Source organism: Ctenopharyngodon idella, chromosome 3 (genome assembly GCF_019924925.1).
Source record: "Ctenopharyngodon idella isolate HZGC_01 chromosome 3, HZGC01, whole genome shotgun sequence".
NCBI classification, from domain to species: domain Eukaryota; kingdom Metazoa; phylum Chordata; class Actinopteri; order Cypriniformes; family Xenocyprididae; genus Ctenopharyngodon; species Ctenopharyngodon idella.
This window is the reverse complement of record NC_067222.1, coordinates 2,119,909-2,140,997: the sequence shown is the minus strand read 5'-3', so window position 1 is coordinate 2,140,997 and position 21,089 is coordinate 2,119,909. Positions and strand designations below refer to the sequence as shown.

The following is a 21,089-nucleotide window of genomic DNA, read 5'->3' as shown; positions in this document are numbered from 1 at the left end:
AGGATGATGATGAGAAAGGTGAGGGATCAGCCCAGAACTACACGGGAGGAGCTTGTAAATGATCTTAAGGCATTTGGGACCACAGTGACCAAGAAAACCATTGGTAACACACTACATCGCAATGGATTGAAATCCTGCAGTGCCCGCAAGGTCCCCCTGCTCAAGAAGGCACATGTACAGGCCCATCTGAAGTTTGCCAATGAACATCTAAATGATCCAGTGAAGGCTTGGGAGAAAGTGTTGTGGTCGGATCAAACCAAAATTTAGCTCTTTGGCATCAACTCAACTCGCCATGTTTGGAGGGAGAGAAATGCTGACTATGACCCCAAGAAGCACGGAGGTGGAAACATTATGCTTTGGGGCTGTTTCTCTGCTAAGGGTACAGGACGACTTCACCGCATTGAGGGGCTGATGGACAGGGCCATATGTACCGTAAAATCTTGGACGAGAACCTCCTTCCCTCAGCCAGAACACTGAAGATGGGTCGTGGATGGGTCTTCCATCATGACAATGACCCATAATATTCCGCCAAGGCAACAAAAGAGTGGCTCAAGAAGAAGCACATTAAGGTCATGGAGTGGCCTAGCCAGTCTCCAGACCTTAATCATACAGAAAATCTGTGAAGGGAGCTGAAACTTTGAGTTGCCAAGCGACAACCAAGAAACCTTAAAGATTTAAAGAGGATCTGTAAAGAGGAGTGGACCAAAATCCCTCCTGAGATGTGTGCAAACCTGGTGACCAACTACAAGAAACGTCTTACCTCTGTGCTTGCCAACAAAGGTTTCTCCACCAAGTACTAAGTCATGTTTTGTTTGGGGATCAAATACTTATTTCACTCACTGAAATGCAAATCAATTTATAACCTTTATATAATGTGTTTTTTCTGGATTTTTTTTGTTGATATTCTGTCTCTATCCATTAAAATAAACCTACCATAAAAATTATAGACCCCTCATTTCTTTATAAGTGGGCAAACTAACAAAATCAGCAGGGGATCAAATAATTATTTTCCCCACTGTACATAGATAATCAAACCAAATTAATATTTCATGTCCATTTATTTGGTGATCAGTATGTAATAAATCCTAATGCTTCTTTGTTGTGTTTTGATGCCCCACTGACTGCATTACCCTGTTTGTAAACGTGTGAACAGAATCCGTCCATGTTTGACGTGAGTCGTGAGATGGGATCCAGTGTGTCTCTGTACAGCAGGAAGATTCTGATCCAAACCAAAGCCACAGACGTCCTTCCCAAGTGGCTGCGCTTCCTGCAAGGTCAGATGAGCGTCTGTATAACTGCATGAAACAAATTTAAATGCATTGTTATATTAACAGAAATATGTTCAAAATAAAGGAAATTTGATCCCAATCAAGTTTCATCTTGTGTTTGTGTTTTCAGGTGTTGTGGACAGTGAAGATATTCCTCTAAACCTCAGCAGAGAGCTGCTACAGGAAAGCGCCCTGATCACGGATAAACCTGCTGGAAATATGATGTTATGTCTTCTGCATTGAGCAAAAAACAAGAGTAACAAAAAAACAAAATTTATTACTTCATGACAAACTACAACAATCAATACAGAAATTATTGCTCACACATTTTCAGGTTTATACATCAAATTCTTAATATTACTATCACACTAAATCATTTTACATGTTTCTAAATCCAAGTCATTTCTAAGGATGCTGATTCTGATCTCATTAGAAATCATCACAGTTGATCGGTGGAGATTTTACACCAATCAGGATCTAAACTAACAAATGGATAAAGTTTCTCATTAAAAGACTGGCCAGATGTCTGAGCACTGCTAAATCCACTCAGTTCACTCCATCACCTGAACTTCATAGTAAAACACACTCTGGGATCATCCATCCATCGTCACCATAAAGATCATTTTCATCAAATTTGTCATCTTTACCTTCTTATGGTTCTGTGTCGTCATTCATCACTTCTTCCTCATCTTCAGGCCCAATGAGACGTGAATGAGCTGAATCAGCATCCAGAGTCACATTCACTGTTAAAATATTGAACATTTACAGATAGATTATTATTATTTTATTATATAACCATTTTTTATAGTATTTTGCCAGAAATCCTGATAACTTTACAGCATTAAATCTACTTTGTTGTATTAAGCTAAAATGATGTGATGTAATACTATAGACCTATACTACTGTAATGCAGTTTACTTTTACATAAACTAAACAATTATCATGTCATATGGTAACTAACTTGATTAAATAACTTAATTATGATACAATTCTTGACACCCCAACAAGGACATCACCAATTTTGAACCCTGCTTGTGTTGATCTTATTTGTGTTGCTTTTCTTTATAGATAGTTACATTTACAAGTTTAAATGTACAGTTTGTTGTTATGGCACATATAAAATAAATAATTATTGAACTTAAAAAAATTGTCATAAAACATGAGTACTTTTACTCACCCAAGTTTGTTTCATGTGTGATCACTAAAAACAGAAAGAAAGTATGAAGTTAGAGTCCATAACAGAATTCATCAATAATGAGATACATTTTTAATATTAGTCATCACTTGAAGTCCAGCAAAAACCAAGAACAGTTTACATATCTCATAAAAATCTATGATGAAATTTATTCATATATGAATTCATATATGCCCTGTTTATTACTTCATTGTTTTGCAGAATAGTAACGAATGAATAATTTAAAAAGCCATATAAAACAAATTCACCTTTTGGTGTCTTCTGACTGTAAAAGTTCATCAAGTTCTAAAGAAAGTTCAGAATAAAAGAGAAAAGAACATTAAAACTATATAATTTTTAATAAAAAACTACTGCAAATATTAATTATGAATTATTATAATTTAGATGTGTTTATTTTAGAGTGTATTATCATCGCACATGTGCACATCTGGTAACTAAATAAATTATTTAAATACACGTGCATACAGTGTAAACAATTTCTGTGTATGTAAATTCTCATTTAATTTATAAATAAATAGGCAGTGTGTGTTAATTGTTTTGCAGACCAAAGCAGAGTTCATAATTAATTAAGGGATAATCTATAGATCTGCAGATGATTTTAATGTATGACGTGGAGGCAAAAAAAACAGTCGATGCAAAACCGACCATGTTTTATTCTCCTGTTCTCAGTCTGTAGTAGATCATGCTATGAAAAAAAACAATCAGAATAAAGACAAGAGAAAACATTATTAAATAGATAACATCACTATGGAAGTGTTACAGTCAGGCGCGGATTAACGCACAGGCTTACCTAGGCTGCAGCCTAGGGGCCCCACGTGTGCAGGGGCCCCGGATTGGCCAGGCTATTTTTTTTTTTTTTAATTTACAGCGCGAACAAAAAAAGACCCTCACTGGCCCATAAGAAACATTAAAAAATCAGGTGATTGGATAGATGTGACATTTGGGTCACATCTGTCCAATCAGCTGCTGATCAAATCATGTCAATCATTTTCATTACGTCACTGCTATTGCTAGGCAGCATAGCGGCAAAATGTCCGAAAGAAATTACGATAGTGGAGCACAAAAAATCGGAAAATACAAAGGTTAAAACAACAACGTGAACAAGATATACTGAAAAAAATACCTAAATTGACATAATACTTCAAGGCATTGGATACATCAAGACGTGGCGAAGTCAGGCAGTTCGTGAGGGAGAGATCGTTAACGCAGGAAATACAAACATTCGCCTATCATTCATCGACCTCAAATACGGCTTATCACTTGAAACATGTAAGTAGTAGCAACTTTACAAGTCCGCTAATGTTAACCTGGTGGTCCTAGATAAATGTGCACTATTATTTGGTGCATATCCGTTTGTGTGGAGAGCGCGCTCGCTGCATGACATGGAGGCGCAGGTGCGATAACTTAAAATACTCCGTCATTTTGGTCATACAGATAAGAGTAATACAAACTGTAACGGGTCTACCTTTATTTCTGTAAACAATAACAGAAAACGGTGTGCTTTTGTGAAATGAAATCAACCAGGATGCGCGTTCTGTCATCTCTGTGAACTTGAGCACGTAACGAACCGTACTTCCCTCACAGACACGAGAAATATATCTGTAGAAAGCTTGAAACAATAAATTATTAAAATGTTTAGAAAGTCTGCTTGCTGTTTTTTCACTACACACTCATAATAAATACGTTTACTGGTGCGCTGTGGCAAGTTTTATGCTGATTAGGCTATGTATCATAGGCGGAGCTGGGGAAGGCTTATAGCCTTTCCCTGGCAATGGGTCAAAAATTAACGGGGGCTTTGGCCAAAAATGCGTCTGCACATTTAAACTAAATCTAGTAATAATGTGAAAATAAAAATTAAATGAAAAGTGTTGGTTGCGGCATTTAATATAGATCTTGCGCCCTATAACCAATCACACACGATTCTGTTGAGCTTACAACTGCAATGGCCAATCAGAGGTGTTCAGATTAGTCATCGCTGAAACGCCGGAGTTTTGTTCAGTGCGCGAGCTGAACTCGGAATTCTAACTGAATTCTGCACTCTCGCTAATGCTCTCAGTCTCATCATAAACAGATCTGGTGATTGTGCTCTTGAGAGCGTCGAAACTAATAAACAGGTTTTCTATTTACAACGTATTTTTGAGCAATGTAGCCAATCACAAACTTACTTGATGATTTCTTGAACGCATTTTTTGTCCAGTGCTGAGATCTGCACACTCAAATCCTCTCGTTATAATTTACCTTTTAACAAAAAAAATATAGTTATTATGTAGGCCAAATAAGATATTCATTGTTCAGTCAGCTTAATCAGTAAAACTTTGTGAGATCGCAATGAATTAAGATGAGTGACAGCTTTAGTGGTTATAAAGGGAGCGCTTTTATGCTCTTTCTAGGCGTTATAGTATGGAAGCTCGTTTTCGCCACTTAATAAAAAAAACAAAAAAAAAAAAAACAGTAATTGCGACTTAATCTCAGAATTCTGACTTTTTTTCTCGTTATTGCGAGTTATAAAGTCAGAATTGCCAGATATAAACTCGCAATATAGTAACAATTCCGACTTTTTTTCTTGCAATTGTGAGTTTATATCTCAGAATTGTGACTTTATAACTCGCAATTGTGAGAAAAAAAAAAGTCAGAATTGCAAGATAAATAGTCACAATGTTGAGATAAAAAGTCGCAATTACAGTTTTTAATTTTTTATTTAATGGTGGAAACGGGCTTCCATAATAGGCCTAATTCATTCAGAATTTGAAGATCACATTTTTTTTGCATTTATATTGGGATGTGTATAGGTTGCTGATAGGCGACACTTAACTATTTCATGACATAGACTCTATGTTTTCATGGAGGAATCGCATCTAGCCTTACCCTAGAGTTGGTTCACCCTCCGCCTATGCTATGTTTTATATTGGTTTATATGATTTATGATTTTCAATTTCACATTTTACCTATGCAATGTGGTGGTAATTGTCTTACTGTGGTGGTGCACCAGTTGAAGGGACATAGAAGAAAAATAGAAGCCAGTATTGGCTGTCTCGATGAGCGTGTGCCAGTTAACCTTAATATTTGCGTGTGGACCATGTATGGCATTAAATACATTTTTTCAAGAAAGCATAATGATTAAGGTGGGGGGGCCTCACACAAAGAGCAGCCTAGGGGCCCCTGACCACCTTAATCCACCCCTGGTTACAGTGCTGGGTTGTAGAGATGAGGCGTTCACAGAGATCCACAATTAACAAGTATTTATTAATAACCAAAGAGGAGACACAACCAAACACACGTAGAACAACATTAAGAACGGACAGGGAGTGAAGGGAGTAAGTCCATTATATAGGGAGTGCTGATGAGGAAATCCAGGTGCAGATGATGAGTGCTGAAGGGGAGATGACGAGGGAAGTGAGTGCAGGTGTGGAGACAGGAGGATCATGGGAAATGGAGTCCGGGAGACAAGGGAACTGTGACATTACCTCCCCCTCCCCGGAAGGCGTGTCCTCACGCCTCAGATGGAAACAGCGGGGAGGGGGGGTGGACAGCGGGGAGGGGGGGTGGGCACCTGGGCGGGTCTGAAGCCGTGGGAGGCCACGGCGGGTCCGGGGCCAGGGACCAGAGCGGCTGGCTCGGCGACGGCGGCTGGAGGAATGTGGAGGAAGCTGGAGACTGACGAACTGGCCAGGCCACCCGTGTTTCTGGAGGAACTGGACGAGAAAAGCACGGAATATCCGGAACCTCTTCGACAACGAACTCAGAACCATTTAAATACAAAATCAGATTAATAGTATCGTATAAGGAAACATAATCGTCAGGTTCATCAAAACGGATTGTGCTCTCGTCCAGTCCGTCCAGAAAAAGGGTGTTTAAACAAGCGTCTGACCAATTCGTCGGCATAGGTGTGGGAGGCATGGGAGAAGCTGGAGCCTCGGAGACAACGAATAGGCCCATCTTTGTTAGTGGATCTCCAGCGGTTCGGTCCGTTCTTCTGTTACAGTGCTGGGTTGTAGAGATGAGGCGTTCACAGAGATCCGCAATTAACAAGTATTTATTAATAACCAAAGAGGAGACACAACCAAACACACGTAGAACAACATTAAGAACGGACAGGGAGTGAAGGGAGTAAGTCCATTATATAGGGAGTGCTGATGAGGAAATCCAGGTGCAGATGATGAGTGCTGAAGGGGAGATGACGAGGGAAGTGAGTGCAGGTGTGGAGACAGGAGGATCATGGGAAATGGAGTCCGGGAGACAAGGGAACTGTGACAGGAAGCTGGTTTCCGCCGAGATTAAAAAAAAAAAAAAAGAAGAAAAAATATGAAAGGTAATTGTGACTTTTTATCTCACGATTAAGATTTTTTTTCCACAATTATTTCCGAGAGATATAAACTTATTTTTTTTAAACAATATTTTTTTTCTTATTCCATAGCAGAAATGGGTTTCCATATAAAACAGTGTAAATTAATTGCAGATCAAAGACTTAATTGATTAATTCTGAAATCTTCTATGATCTACTGAGGCTGATGATGCTTTTGAGAAACACAGCCCCGGTCATCAAATAATGATCTAAGATATACACTTTCCCTCACAAATACATATTTACTATACTGATGAACTATTTTGTGGATGAAAAGAGACTTTATAATGAATTAATAACTTTGACTTTGTAACACGTGACCCAACTCAAATACCTCTGTATTTATGAACGAACAGCTATCAGTATTCCTGCAAAACCACTGAGCACAACTACAACTGAAACCAGGATGGCCGCTGTCCTCCAAAGATTAAACATGTTGCCTGTAAAACAAAACAGAGACTTACACTGAGCACATTGTGTCCAGTCAAACATTTTTAGCTGATAATCAGTGTCTCCAGCATGTGATGTCTCAGTTTGACTCTGCAGTGAATCTTGTCACTGTGATATACAATGACGGTGTGTTTCAGGCTGAATCCGTCTGTGTTTCTGTGTGTCTCTGTAGTTTCTGAACTCAAACGGAGTGAACAGGAGCAAGTAGACTCGTCTGATAATTTCCAAAACCCAATTTTGACACACCAGAAATGGCTGCCCACGCCTGGCTTTGGGTGACAAGAGGCTGGAGCACCAGCGGCAGGTCGCCATACTGGGGCGAGGGACCAATGTCACTTTAGGATCGAATGCACAGATCTAATATACTGACAATCATTCGATTACTTTCCTAACTGTTTATGTTCACTTAAGGCTAACTGACAGCGTTTAAGTGAAAACTCATATTTTGACATATTTTTGTGTGTACTTGTCTGTTTAAACACACAGTCGAAGCCCAAAGTAGCCTATACTTGTTCGAGTTTCGCTCCGTCTCAGATCTCACACAGAAAGCCACCTGGAGAACAGCGTCTCTTTCGCAGCTCAATACACTTTTAATTTTTTTAGTATAGAGTACCTATTTTTCAATATACTGCAATATATGTACTGACCATGCATGGATATTGATACATTCACTATCATAAACTGATACATACTGATACATTGATACATACAATATCATTACATGTAATATTCATAGTTTTATACTTTATTGTGTACATATATTGCACATACATGTTCCCATATTTAAATGTCACATTAAAAAAGTACATTCTATATAGTACGAATGCGTGTAGTATGAATGAATTCGGACATACTACATCCACCATGTTGTTACTGTCACATGAGCATCAGTTAAGTCCCTTCAACTCCATTCACAAATATCTCCTCATGGGATAGTAAAGTGTTCATTGTATGCACACTTCAGAATCTAGCTAGAAGTAGTAAGTCACCTGGGTACTTTTCGCTTACTGTTTTTCGAATACTGTGAATTCGAACATACTACTCTGTTCGCATACTGTTTTTCACGTACTATATAGTAGAGAAGTATTCGATTTCGGACGCAGGCGAAAAAAAAAAATCAGTCAGAGCTATAGATCTTCATATTTATTCACAAGTAAAGTTTTATCATTGTCTTTGTGGACGAGTGTCTTCAGGCTTTGACTGGTTCTTCTGTGGAGGATGTGATGTGATTATTTATAATACATTTGAAGGATGTCAGTAGATTTTAATTGTTGTTCATTAAAGCACTCAGATCTCACTGGAACAGGCTAAATCTTTCATTCAAACCTGTTATCCAGCATTCCTCAGGGCTGTAAATGTTTCCTTGTATATAATCGTCTCAGAACACAAAGATACTCATTTAGTCCTGATGAGAGTTTGACAGTAAAAATCAACTGTGAGAAACACAAAGACTGAAAACATCTCAACATTTAAAATACAAACAGGGTTGGAAAGAAATTCTCTTTTCGGTGAACTATTTCCTTAAGACAAAATCAAATAATATAAAATTAATAATAAAAAATGAAAATAAAGAATATATGTAAATGAGCACTTATGAATATATGACTACATGAATAAACTTAAACTCATATTCATCTGTTTCCAGAATCTCATCAAAGTTTGGACACAAACTGATTCTTTATATCCACATATTAGTAAAGTCATGAAAACTATGAAATAACACAAATGGCATTGTGGGAATGATGCAGTGAGCAAAACATGTTACACAAATGAAATGTCTTATATTTGAGTTTGTTGAAGGAGGAACAGTTACTGTACGATCACTTCATGATGATCTTCATTCATCATCTGCTCCAGATCTGAACATTATTCATGATCAAGTAAAACCTTTATCTTGTTAAGAAATTCACATGAATATTTAAACATAATTTATATTTGTTTACAAAAGTCATTTCAGTCATTTAAGCAGAAGTCTTTAAATTAAAATGTTTTTAAGATCACAGGAAACATAAAATGACCCTGTCAGGACAATCCAGACTCAAGCAAGTTGGAGAACGCAAGAAAATTGGAAAAATCAAAGGAAGATCTCTGGAGTGTCACAGGAACATCACTGAGTATCACAGGTAATCACAGGTGACAATCATTCAGGTGAGTTTCATCACAGGTAACAGTCTGAATTCACAGTCAAGCCAGAGGAAGAGTGACTGTGAGGAGTGTGATCTTATAGAGGAGATGAAGAGGCGCTGATGATCGGTGATCATGTGACTGAGGAGTGTGATCTTATAGAGGAGATGAAGAGGTGCTGATGATCAGTGATCATGTGACTGAGGAGTGTGATCTTATAGAGGAGATGAAGAGGTGCTGATGATCAGTGATCATGTGACTGAGGAGTGTGATCTTATAGAGGAGATGAAGAGGTGCTGATGATCGGTGATCATGTGACTGTGAGGAGTGTGATCTTATAGAGGAGATGAAGAGGTGCTGATGATCGGTGATCATGTGACTGTGAGGAGTGTGATCTTATAGAGGAGATGAAGAGGTGCTGATGATCAGTGATCATGTGACTGTGAGGAGTGTGATCTTATAGAGGAGATGAAGAGGCACTGATGATCAGTGATCATGTGACTGAACACTGAGTGATGGTGAACATGTGACACTCTTTTGTGTCCACATTTCTGACTGACAGTGTAAATAATATGGTAACACTTTACAATAATGTTCATTAGTAAACATTAGTTAACTACATTAGTGAACATGAACTAATAATGAACTGCACTTCTACAGCATGTATTAATCTTTGTTAATGTTCATTTCAACATTTACTAATACATTATTAAAATCAAGAGTTGTATTTGTTAACATTAGTTAAAGCACTGTGAAGTAACATGAACAAACTATGAACGGCTGCATTTTTATTAACAAACATTAACAAAGATGAACAAATACAGTAACAAATACATTAACTAATGAACCTTATTGTAAAGTGTTACCAATAATATTTAATATTTATTGCTGTTACACTTTTTGTTGTGTTTCCTTTTATTTCACCTGATCATGTAAATTCATTCACTGATCTCATTAATCACAGATGATCAGTGGTGTGGAGTTTTCATTACTCCAATACCCCAAACTAACAAATGGATAGAGTTTCCCAGTGAAAGACTGATCAGTGAAAGAGTGGATATGAGACATGGACTCCACCTCATAAAAAGAGACGAGACGCTTCTCATAATCCACAAACACCCCGACCCTCTGAGGATTCACTGTCAGAGAAAGAAGGACAGGTGGAGAATCACGAGCCCGATACTCCCCATCACTCAGACTCACAGTCCAGTATCCATCATCAGGACTCAGACTGAACACATTCTTCCTGTTACTGGATTCTCTGGCCACTCCTAAATCCCACTCAGTCTGATTCTTCACCTGAACCTCAAAGTAAAAACTCCCTGAGGAGAATCCGTCCTTCCCAAGAACACCAAGATAATTATTAAACCTGTCTTTCCCATCCACTGCTTTCCATCTCTGTCCATCTCTCACTTGTTTCCCACCGTGAGACACGTCGAGTCGAGGATGAGCTGAATCAGCATCCAGAATCACATTCACTGTAGAAAATATTGAACATTCTGCTTTACAGATGAATATATAATAAAATAAAGATGATTATTATTTTTATAGGAATCATGGCAACTTTACAACAAGATAAAAATAAAAATACTGCATTAATTGTAACTAGATTAAAAAATCTGAAGGTTTTAAGTTTGAACTTTAAAAAGCTTGAAGTTGCTAGGGTGTTCTGGATGGTTGCTATGCAGTTACTAGGGTGTTCTGGATGGTTGCAAGGCATTTGCCTGGGTGTTGTTATGCGGTTGCTAGGGTGTTCTGGATACTTAATAGGCAATTGATATGCAGTTGCTAGGGTGTTCAGCATGGTTGCTAAGGTGTTCTGCATGGTTGCTATGCAGTTGCTAGGATGTTCTGCATGTTGCTAGGCATTTGCCTGGATGTTGCTATGCGGTTGCTAGGGTGTTCTGGATGCTTGCTAGGCAATTGATATGCAGTTGCTAGGGTGTTCAGCATGGTTGCTAAGGTGTTCTGGATGGTTGCTATGCAGTTGCTAGGGTGTTCTGCATGTTGCTAGGCATTTGCCTGGATGTTGCTATGCGGTTGCTAGGGTGTTCTGGATGCTTGCTAGGCAATTGATATGCAGTTGCTAGGGTGTTCAGCATTGTTGCTAAGGTGTTCTGCATGGTTGCTATGCAGTTGCTAGGATGTTCTGCATGTTGCTAGGCATTTGCCTGGGTGTTGTTATGCGGTTGCTAGGGTGTTCTGGATGCTTGCTAGGCAATTGATATGCAGTTGCTAGGGTGTTCAGCGTGGTTGCTAAGGTGTTCTGCATGGTTGCTATGTAGTTGCTAGGGTGTTCTGGATGGTTGCAAGGTGTTTGCCTGGGTGTTGCTATGCAATTGCTAGGATGTTCTGAGTGGTTGCTAGGCAGTTGATATGCAGTTGCTAGGGTATTCTTGTGGTTGCAAGGGTTTTGCTATGCAGTTGCTAGGGTGCTCAGCGTGGTTACTAAGGTGTTGTTATGCAGTTGCTAGGGCATTCTTGCTGGTTGCTATGTTGTTGCTATGCGGTTGCTAGTGTATTCTGAGTGGTTGCTAAGGTGTTCTGCATGGTTGCTATGCAATTGCTAGGGTGTTCTGGGTGGTTGCTAGGCAATTGATATGCAGTTGCTAGGGCATTCTTGGTGGTTGCTATGTTGTTGCTATGCGGTTGCTAGTGTATTCTGAGTGGTTGCTAGGGTGTTCTGCATGGTTGCTATGCAGTTGCTAGGGTGTTCTGGATGGTTGCAAGGTGTTTACCTGGGTTTTGCTATGCAATTGCTAGGGTGTTCTGGGTGGTTGCTAGGCAGTTGATATGCAGTTGCTAGGGTATTCTGTGTGGTTGAAAGTGTTTTGCTATGCAGTTGCTAGAATGCTCAGCATGGTTACTAAGGTGTTGCTATGCAGTTGCTAGGGCATTCTTGCTGGTTGCTATGTTATTGCTATGCTAGTGCTATTCTGAGTGGTTGCTAAGGTATTCTGAGTGGTTCCTATGCAGTTGCTAGGGTGATCTGGATGGTTGCAAGGTGTTTACCTGGGTGTTACTAGGCAGTTGATATGCAGTTGCTAGGGTGCTCAGTGTGGTTGCTAGGGTACTCTGGGTGGTTGCTAGTGTATTCTGAGTGGTTGCTAGGGTGTTCTGCATGGTTGCTATGCAGTTGCTAGGGTGTTCTGGATGGCTGCAAGGTGTTTACCTGGGTGTTTAAAAATGATCGTTTTAGGGTGCGTTCACACTTGTAGTTCGGTTCGTTTGGTTCATTTGGTCCGGACCAAAAAAGAAAAGAAAAACATTTAGTCCTGGTCCGATTAGCGTTCAGATTGGCAAATTTTATCACCGAACCAAAAGATACCGAACCTAAAGGCACAGGGATACATTCACAACCTGATTGGTTGGATTTTATGACGTATTGCCTATTTTGAGACGGAATTTACCGAACATCCAAAACAGCGCTGTGTGCTGAGGTGAATGCGCTCGTTGTGTGTGCGTAGCCTGCATGTGATGGTATTTTGACCGGCTGGAACTCGTGAAGAGCTTATAAAATGTGTAAAGGAGTCAAAACAGCGGCGGGAATCCATCCGTCACAAACGATCTGCTGCGTGGAGACGCGCATCTGATGTCTGTGATGGTCAAACTCAAGACTATGACGAGAGAAACCGATATGTGTGAGGATTCTGTGCTTTTTAGGGTCTCATCTTCCTGTTTCTGGTTCGTTTACATGTCTTTGGTCCGTGTTGCGTTCATATATCATTCGAACCGCACCAGAGTTCGTTTGGAAGCGGACCGAGACCCATCTTTTCAGCGGTCTCTGTCCGCTTGTTTGGTGCGCACCAGGGCTCGGATGGCAGCGTTCACACGTGCTCAAATGAACCGCACTAACAGAGCAATCGCACCAGGGTTCGTTTTAATCGATCCAAACATGACAAGTGTGAACGCACCCTTAGACTTCTAATTCGTGACCGGTGTTTTGTTTTGCTCTCTCCTCTGAGCTTCTGCGTTCATCAGTGCATCTCGCGCACAGTTGAGTTTATTCACATTCAAAGATGTTCCTTTGATCTCTTTCAATGGAAGTCTATGGAACTTGTTGCTAGGGTGCTCTAAATGGTTGCTAGGGCGTGGCTTAATAGCCTCACAATGATCTTGAGAGACTGATTGGTTGCTGAGTGAAATGAGATCACCTCCTCGTCTCTACTGTGATCCAGTTATGTTCAATACAAATTTCCTATTACCACAGAAAAACACACTTCCTGTTTCATGGGCCGTCCTTCACCATAGTGTGTCTATGGGGCAACTTTGGGCAGCTCTTGCCCCCCAGGGGTACAACTTATACTTATTTTGCCGAGCTTTTCATCCGCCGGGTGAACATCGTACACCTGATAACATATAAAACTCACAGCACACTTCTCCTTCTCAAGAACCACTAATAATAAACTTAAATATCAGTTTGTTCTTTCTCAAGCCAACATAATAAACACGATGTTCACGGCACATTATATTATGTTCATAACTTTCACATCTACTGATCGACTGAAATGTTCTGATTGTTCTGATCGTGTTTTTCCTGCTTCACCTGAGATTGTTTTCTATGTTGTTGTTCATTGTTTGATTAACTTGTGTTGATTTTTTTGTCTTGCTTTTCTTTATTTACAAGTTTATATTTTCTCTTATGGCACATATAAACTACATTTGATCATTTAGTGTTTGAATCATTGAAATGAACTCTCAAAAATACAAATAAACAAACAAACAAAAAAATAAACAACCAAATAAATGTTTGACATGATCATGAATTTGGGAAATTAAAATTATTTAGATAAATAATTGTGTCATAAAACATGAACAGTTTTTACTCACCTCTGTATCTTCTTAAATGAGTGAGAGCTGAAAACAGAAAGTATGAAGTTATAAAGGGTTCATAACAGAATTCATCTTTAGATCAATAATGAGATCAATCATTTTAATTGATAAACTTTACACAGTTTATATATCTTATAATAAAATATAATGTATACATTTATGAATGCACAGTGTATTCACTCATTGATTTGTAAAATAATTCAAAAGTAGTTCATATTTTAATAAAGCCATAAAACAAATTCACCTTGTGTTATAATCATCTTCAGACTTCGTAAAAGTTGATCACGTTCTAAAGAAAATTCAGAAAAAGACGAGAAAATAACATTGAAATTACATCATAATTATAACTCTGACCAATAATAAGTTATGATCATTTAGTTGTTTATACACTGTAAAAATATGTGTAAAAAACGGTGAACTGCAAACGTTTACCATTAATGGAAAAAACAGTCAAAGACCATCAACTGAAGTAACATGTTTAGACTGAAACAGGAAGAAGTCAAGCTGATCTTAAACTACAATAACACACTTAAATTACAAATTAACAGTGAAACACAAGTATATAAGCACAGTTACAGTTCTCTTATTGTAACACATTTAACTGTATGTTACTGTAATAATACTGTGAATGTGTTTCATTTGAGTGAACTAATAAAGAATATTGATTAATATCAAATTAAAATACAAACCCGTAACCAAATATAACCATATAAACATCAACTTAACATTAACACCTCAAACTAACCATTAGCAACAGCATGTTGTGAATTAATTAGAGTAATAACAGCAATAACAGAATGTTTAATTAATTGTCATTGATAATAACAGATAAAGTTTAAATTGCCATTTATTAGGTTGTTCAGTTTAAGAAAAATCTACCCATAATGCATAGTGAGCAAGTGAGAGTGCGCAGAAATAAAATGTGACTGATTCAATGTGTGTGCGCTGCATCTGTGTAATCCAGTTCATAAACTTCAGTAAACAGTTCGTTTCTTTTAATTCGTCAGTGGTCATTATTGCTTACTAAGAAGAAAAGACACGACACAGCACACTTGTAAGGAATAATTGCTGCAGTAATTCAGGCAAAAGGAATTACTGCAGTCACCGTTTCTCCTCGAGAGGCTGCGCGAGCCTCAACAGCGCAACCTTGTTACCGTCATTATACATTATATATTATTATCCACAATTAATCCCCACTTACACTAAATGAATCATTCTCGCGTTTTGGTGATTCCGTAGTTATTGTTTGTTATTGATGTTTTAATCAGGCTATTGTCTGGTCGGACAAGTAAAATTCTCTCACTTGTTCAGGACAAGCGCACAGGCGGTAGGGGAGCACGGGGCACAAACTAACGCGGGGTTAGTTGTAACACACATGCTTTAAATACTTACACACACGCTAGCATGAAGAAACTTAGCGTATTTACTAGTTGCCATTTCGACAATATATAGAGAAAAAAATTGCGCCAAATTCAAAAATCTTTGGAAGATATCACTGAACATTTATTTAACAATAGCAAAAGTAAATTTCTTACTTAAGCTAATTTTTCATCTATATTTTTTTGTTTTTATTTAAAATTAGACAAATCTGATATTATTTTAATCTCCAATCTGTTGTTTAGCAGTTTGGGTAGTTCTTTAATGCTTCACTAACTATCAGAAGACACTAACCAGGTTTAAAGTCCAGTTGCGCAGATAGGTTTCGTTGTAACACAATGTGCCCCGCTACTAGAGCTATACTGTTCTTTACAGTTACGATACAACTGGCATAATTAACTTTTATGAATTTCTGTTGATAAACTATGGAAAAAAGGTGAATAAAGACTGAGAGGAAGAACCTGAACATCCAGAAAACATTATTCCAAGAAATGTTCAGCATGTGTACTGTCTCGTCTATTTATCTCCTGTGAGAGCTGAGAGTGGAGGGAGAGGAGTGTTTCTGTTCAGCTCTGTGTTTTTCTGAATGTCTGAATATGTTTCTTCATCTGTTTGCCTGTATTGTTTTGACCAGTGCTGTATAGCTGTGTTTTGCAGAGTGTTCATTGTCAAACTACAAAATAATTTAAATTTGAATTTCTAAAAAAAGCTATTATTTTATATGAAAAAAATAATTATTGTCTTTTATTGACAAAATATTTTAGTTTGTCATGTATATTTGTTTAATTAAGTCAGATAAATTTTTTAGCTGTCATATGGTCATGTTACAATGTTCCCCACCTATGGGGCATGTTGTCATATTTCCCTTCCCTTCTTTCGGGGTAAATAAAGAAAAAAGTATACACTGTATTAATGAAACAAAGCCACATATTTGTACCAGACATGTGTGAAATTAATGTGGACCAAAAGACATTTTCTGAACCCTAAGTACATTTACACAAACTGAGAAAGTCAAAAAGCGTTAGGTTGTGCTCCGCTCTCCCCTGATGTCGAGCCCTGTCAGTCCTACTTTTGATTTATTCATCCAAAAGTTGACAAATTCCGTGACATTCCGCATTATACAGTAAATTTTTATGAATGGATTCTGTGATTCCATGCCTGTTTTCTGCATCGCGGAAATTAGGGCCATAATTGAATGCCATGATAATGAATTTGAGACTTTTGTTCCAATTTAAAACATTTTTAAGGCCTTAAATTGTAGAAGGTCATATTAAGACTTTTTAAGACCCACGGGTGACGTCTTATTTTTGATTATGGTATTTTATTTTTGATTATGGTATCCCAGTAATTCTACAGCATGAGATCCATCAGTGTTGTGACAACCAGAAAATATCAAAGATTTTAAAAACGGTTTGTGCTCAAGTCACACAGACATCATTTTCTCTTGACTTTTTTTTTTTTTTCAACAACAAATGTGTCTCAAAAACACAGTAACAGCAGCTAAAGAAAATAATGTTAAAGTCAAGGGTCAAGACTAAAGCAAACTCTGATCACCACAATGGTAACATCAATCGATACAATAACGAAATAAAGTCAATCTGGTCAGTAATAAGTGAAGCTGGTAAAGCTGTTTGTGGAGTTGTTTAATCCTCCTCTGCTGAGATCTTCAGAGATTTAATGTTTTTATCTTCAGTTGATTTCATCTAAGGCTGTGATTGAAGTCAGTTGTTGTTTCTTTTTTAGTTCAGTGATTCTGCTTGTTATCATCAGATGTCTTGAATAATAATTACTCAATTATATTAATGTATATTCGTGGATATCTCAGGTTCAACTTCATGACATTTACCTTTATTTAAGGAAGAAAAGGAATAAGCCTGTTTTTTCAGTAGTCTGAATGTCTGTATTTTTAAGGAAATTTAGCAGTTTTATAAAAAAGTGAAATCAGTTAAATTTTACTGCATTTTCTCTGTGAAAATACTTTTTTTTTTTTTTTTTTTTTTCAGCATAGGATGTGTTAACATCATATAAGTGTAGATCTGTGACTGAATAAATAAACATTACAACCGGTATCCATTTACCAAACCCAAGATATACACAAAATTAAACGATATAGTAGATATTATTAAGATAATAATAATAATAATAATAAGTAGATATTTTATGGCTGAAAACACACTTTAAATGAATAATGAATTAATAACTTAATAAAGACAAATTCACCATCTTGTATTCTGTTCTTCTCATCTTGTATTCTGTTCTTCTCATCTTGTATTCTGTTCTTCTCATTCCGCAGTTGAGTTTGTTCTGAAGAAAATTCAGACAAGAGAAAACAGAATTCAGACAACAGAAGCATTAAATTTGAATATAATCACAATAACTACAAATCACAGGATCTAAGATATACACAAAAGTATGTGAATGCACATATTTTAATTAAATATTTTGCGGATGAAAACAGACTTTACATTAATACTGAATAAATGATTTAATAAACACAATTTCCCCATGTTGTATTCTGTTCTTCTCATTCTCTAGTTGTTTGTTTGCTGTAGAAAATTCAGAATAATGACAAGAGAAAACACTATATACAGTATGACTATATACAATGATGCCAACTGTCCCTTTGCATCATCTGGTGGGGATTTCACAAATTATTGTCGCCATTATTTTGCAATTTTACATACATTTGTATATGTAATTTAAGAAAACAGGAAAAATACTGTATAAATAATACAGTAATTTTTCAGTATTGTTGTATTATATCAAGAAAATGCAATTACCCTGCCTCCTTGTGTAGATTTTGGATGTCTGTTGCTACACATTTGGCCAATGTATTAAATATTAGGCATTGCTTACAATATTATTATTATTTATTTTTGTTTGTTTCTAAGAAATGTATTATACTGTATGGCCAGAGATGTACAGTTATTGTTGGATATGTGTGTGTGTGCCTGTCCATGAGAAGGAGGAGCAGAACTAGACTGCAGCACACAGAAGTGTGTGTGGTTCTATGTGTGTGTGCTCAAGGACACAGAGAACTGTGGTTCTACTCCTAGAACCTTATAAGGACATCAGCCATCTTGGCTAAGTTTACTGGAGTTCAAGGACACAAAAGCCAGACAGCTCGCATCTGCGAGGCCTTGAGAAGGATCTGGAAACTTTGGGAAAGTTACAACGTACGTCAATCAAGAAGATAACCCAACGTCTGCAATAAACAGCAGGAGTATAAAAGACTGATGAGTTGATTGCCTCTTCGGATACTGATACGTCAGTACCCCGACGCCTAGAAGCCCAGAGCTGACGACGAGAAACCCCAAGCTGAAGATGGGAAGCCCAGAGCTGACTACACCTTTGACTCAAAAGAGTGATTACTGTATTTTATACCTTAATGATGAAGTTTTATTTGCCTTTACATTTTTGTTTATTATAAAAAGAAAAGTAACCAACTAAAAGAAATTTAATTGATTACAAAAGCTGCCTACCTTGGCTTGATTTATAGTGTTTTAAGACTTTGAACAAGAAGGTACCACAGAGGAGTCTTCTGACCAAATTGTAAGTAATTTTAAATGCTTATAATTTAGGCCAGACTCAACTTACTTTACCTAACCTGAGAATAATAAATAATAAGGTTAAAGGTGTTAAGATCAAAATACACACAGAAAAACAGTATAAAAAATGAGAATTACTGTAATTTGTCATAAATGGCCTAATACTTAAAATAACACTCAACTTTGTTAATTTTACAGTTGTATATAGTTTTGAGTACAATTTAAAATAAAAGAAAAAGACTGTAAAAAATAATTTTCCATAAAATTAAGATTTTTTTTTTTTTACAGTGTACATTTCCTTCAATATGTTTGGGACAAAGATATTTTCCTCAGTACTTCACAGCATCTTAAGACAAAATGATGGCACTGACATATTTTCAGTACAAGTTGCTTTCAGTTAAAACATCTCAAACATTCATTTTAGTCTAGGAATAGCTTAAGCCTTGTCTGTGAAACTGGGAGATAATATTCTAAGTAAATTCAACTTAATGTAAAATAACTCAAAAAAGTTAAGTGAACAAATTTTTTTACAGTGTCTATAGACTGAGACCACTAGTAAAAATGATTCTAATTATATTATTTTAAGTGGTCACAGACCTTGAAACAGATCCCACTGTATTAAAGGTTGGGTAAGTCGTTTTTCAAAAACACTGTTTGGAAGTTAGTCAGGCCGACACCAACAACAACATGTAGCCAGTCAGCATATGACGGTCGAGGAGACGGAACGAGCGAGAGGGAGATTTGAAAAAACAAAACAAAACAAAAAAAAAACTGCAGAAAGAGAGATGAAACATAATACTAAAGAGCTTAAAAGATTATCACTGGAATTAAGGTTTATGACTGGGCAAGTGCTTTAAGACCCACATTAATATTAGAAAAGCTTTCCGGCACTGGAGAGAGCTGAAGGCCTGAAAACAGACGCGGAGGCTGCTTTGATTCTGCTTCACATGTGAGTAACGCTGGGTTTGAGTGTCATTGATTGTCTGGAGCTGCTGTGCTGTTGGCGACTAACAATGAACTCTTGTTTGTATTTACTCTTGTGTACTGTTATGTTCATTTTTTGTGCTTCCTTGTCATTCGTTCATCATCAGCGCTTTATTTTTCGTGAAGCATTTTGTTGCCTGTCAGCTGTGATAAACAGAGTAGGGTGGTTAGGATTGGAGGGTGAGTTTTGGAGGCGGAGCAATGAAGAGAGGGGTGTTTTTGTTTGTTTTTTTGGTTGATTTCAAATATCGTCAATGTCCAACAGTGTTTCTGAAAAACTACTTACCCCACCTTTAAAACTGCAATTTAAAATTCAATGTTCAACCAAGAAAACCAGCCAACAAAGTTTTCATCATAGATTGATATTAAACACTACACAATCATTTTAGATGTGGTGGAAATGACATTGTTCATGACTTTCAATAAAAAATGGTTGAAAAAAATACTAAAAATAGAATAACGCATTTTAAAAAGATATTCCCAGGCTGCATTATTTAGTTACAAATACAAGAAAACAAGAACTTTACCTCTGTATTTATGAGCAAACGCAGCGATCAGTAATCCAGCAATCACACTGAGCGCAAGAAAAACTGAACTCATGATGACTGATGACCTCCAAGAAATAAACCTATTATCTGCAAAACAAAGTATAAGCACATTAAGGGTGGGTTACACCAATAAGGAGTAAGCTTTAATCTAGATTAAATCAAGGTTTATCTAATAATTCTGTTGCATCAAACCTTTAAACCTTGCTCTAAAAAAAAAAATGTAAAAATAACTAATTTCCACTTATGAATAAACTTAATGAATACCTTTAGTGTTTTCAATGATGTGCAGCCTGTACATATCTGTTCACATCTCAAATGTGTTTTGAGGTTTCATGACCCTTTAAAGCTGTTCTGACGTAAATTTTACTCATGAAAATGCGTCTACATTACAATTTAGAGTGATCTGTTATCAGAGGTGTC

At 37.2% G+C, this 21,089-nt stretch overlaps 1 protein-coding gene, 1 long non-coding RNA gene and 1 pseudogene across 4 annotated transcripts in view; 1 reads left to right on the top strand and 2 right to left on the bottom strand.

Moving 5' to 3' along the window:
* Positions 1–21,089, top strand: part of trap1 (TNF receptor-associated protein 1) — a 157,270-nt gene that overhangs the window by 113,149 nt on the left and 23,032 nt on the right. The window lies entirely within an intron of this gene.
* LOC127509241 (butyrophilin subfamily 1 member A1-like) overlaps positions 1–21,089 on the bottom strand; it is an 80,391-nt pseudogene that overhangs the window by 53,602 nt on the left and 5,700 nt on the right.
* Positions 5,688–9,489, bottom strand: LOC127509246 (uncharacterized). Its single transcript, XR_007929180.1, has 2 exons — positions 7,140–9,489; positions 5,688–6,721 (listed from the first exon to the last, which is right to left on the bottom strand). It is a non-coding gene; the product is annotated as an uncharacterized LOC127509246 (long non-coding RNA).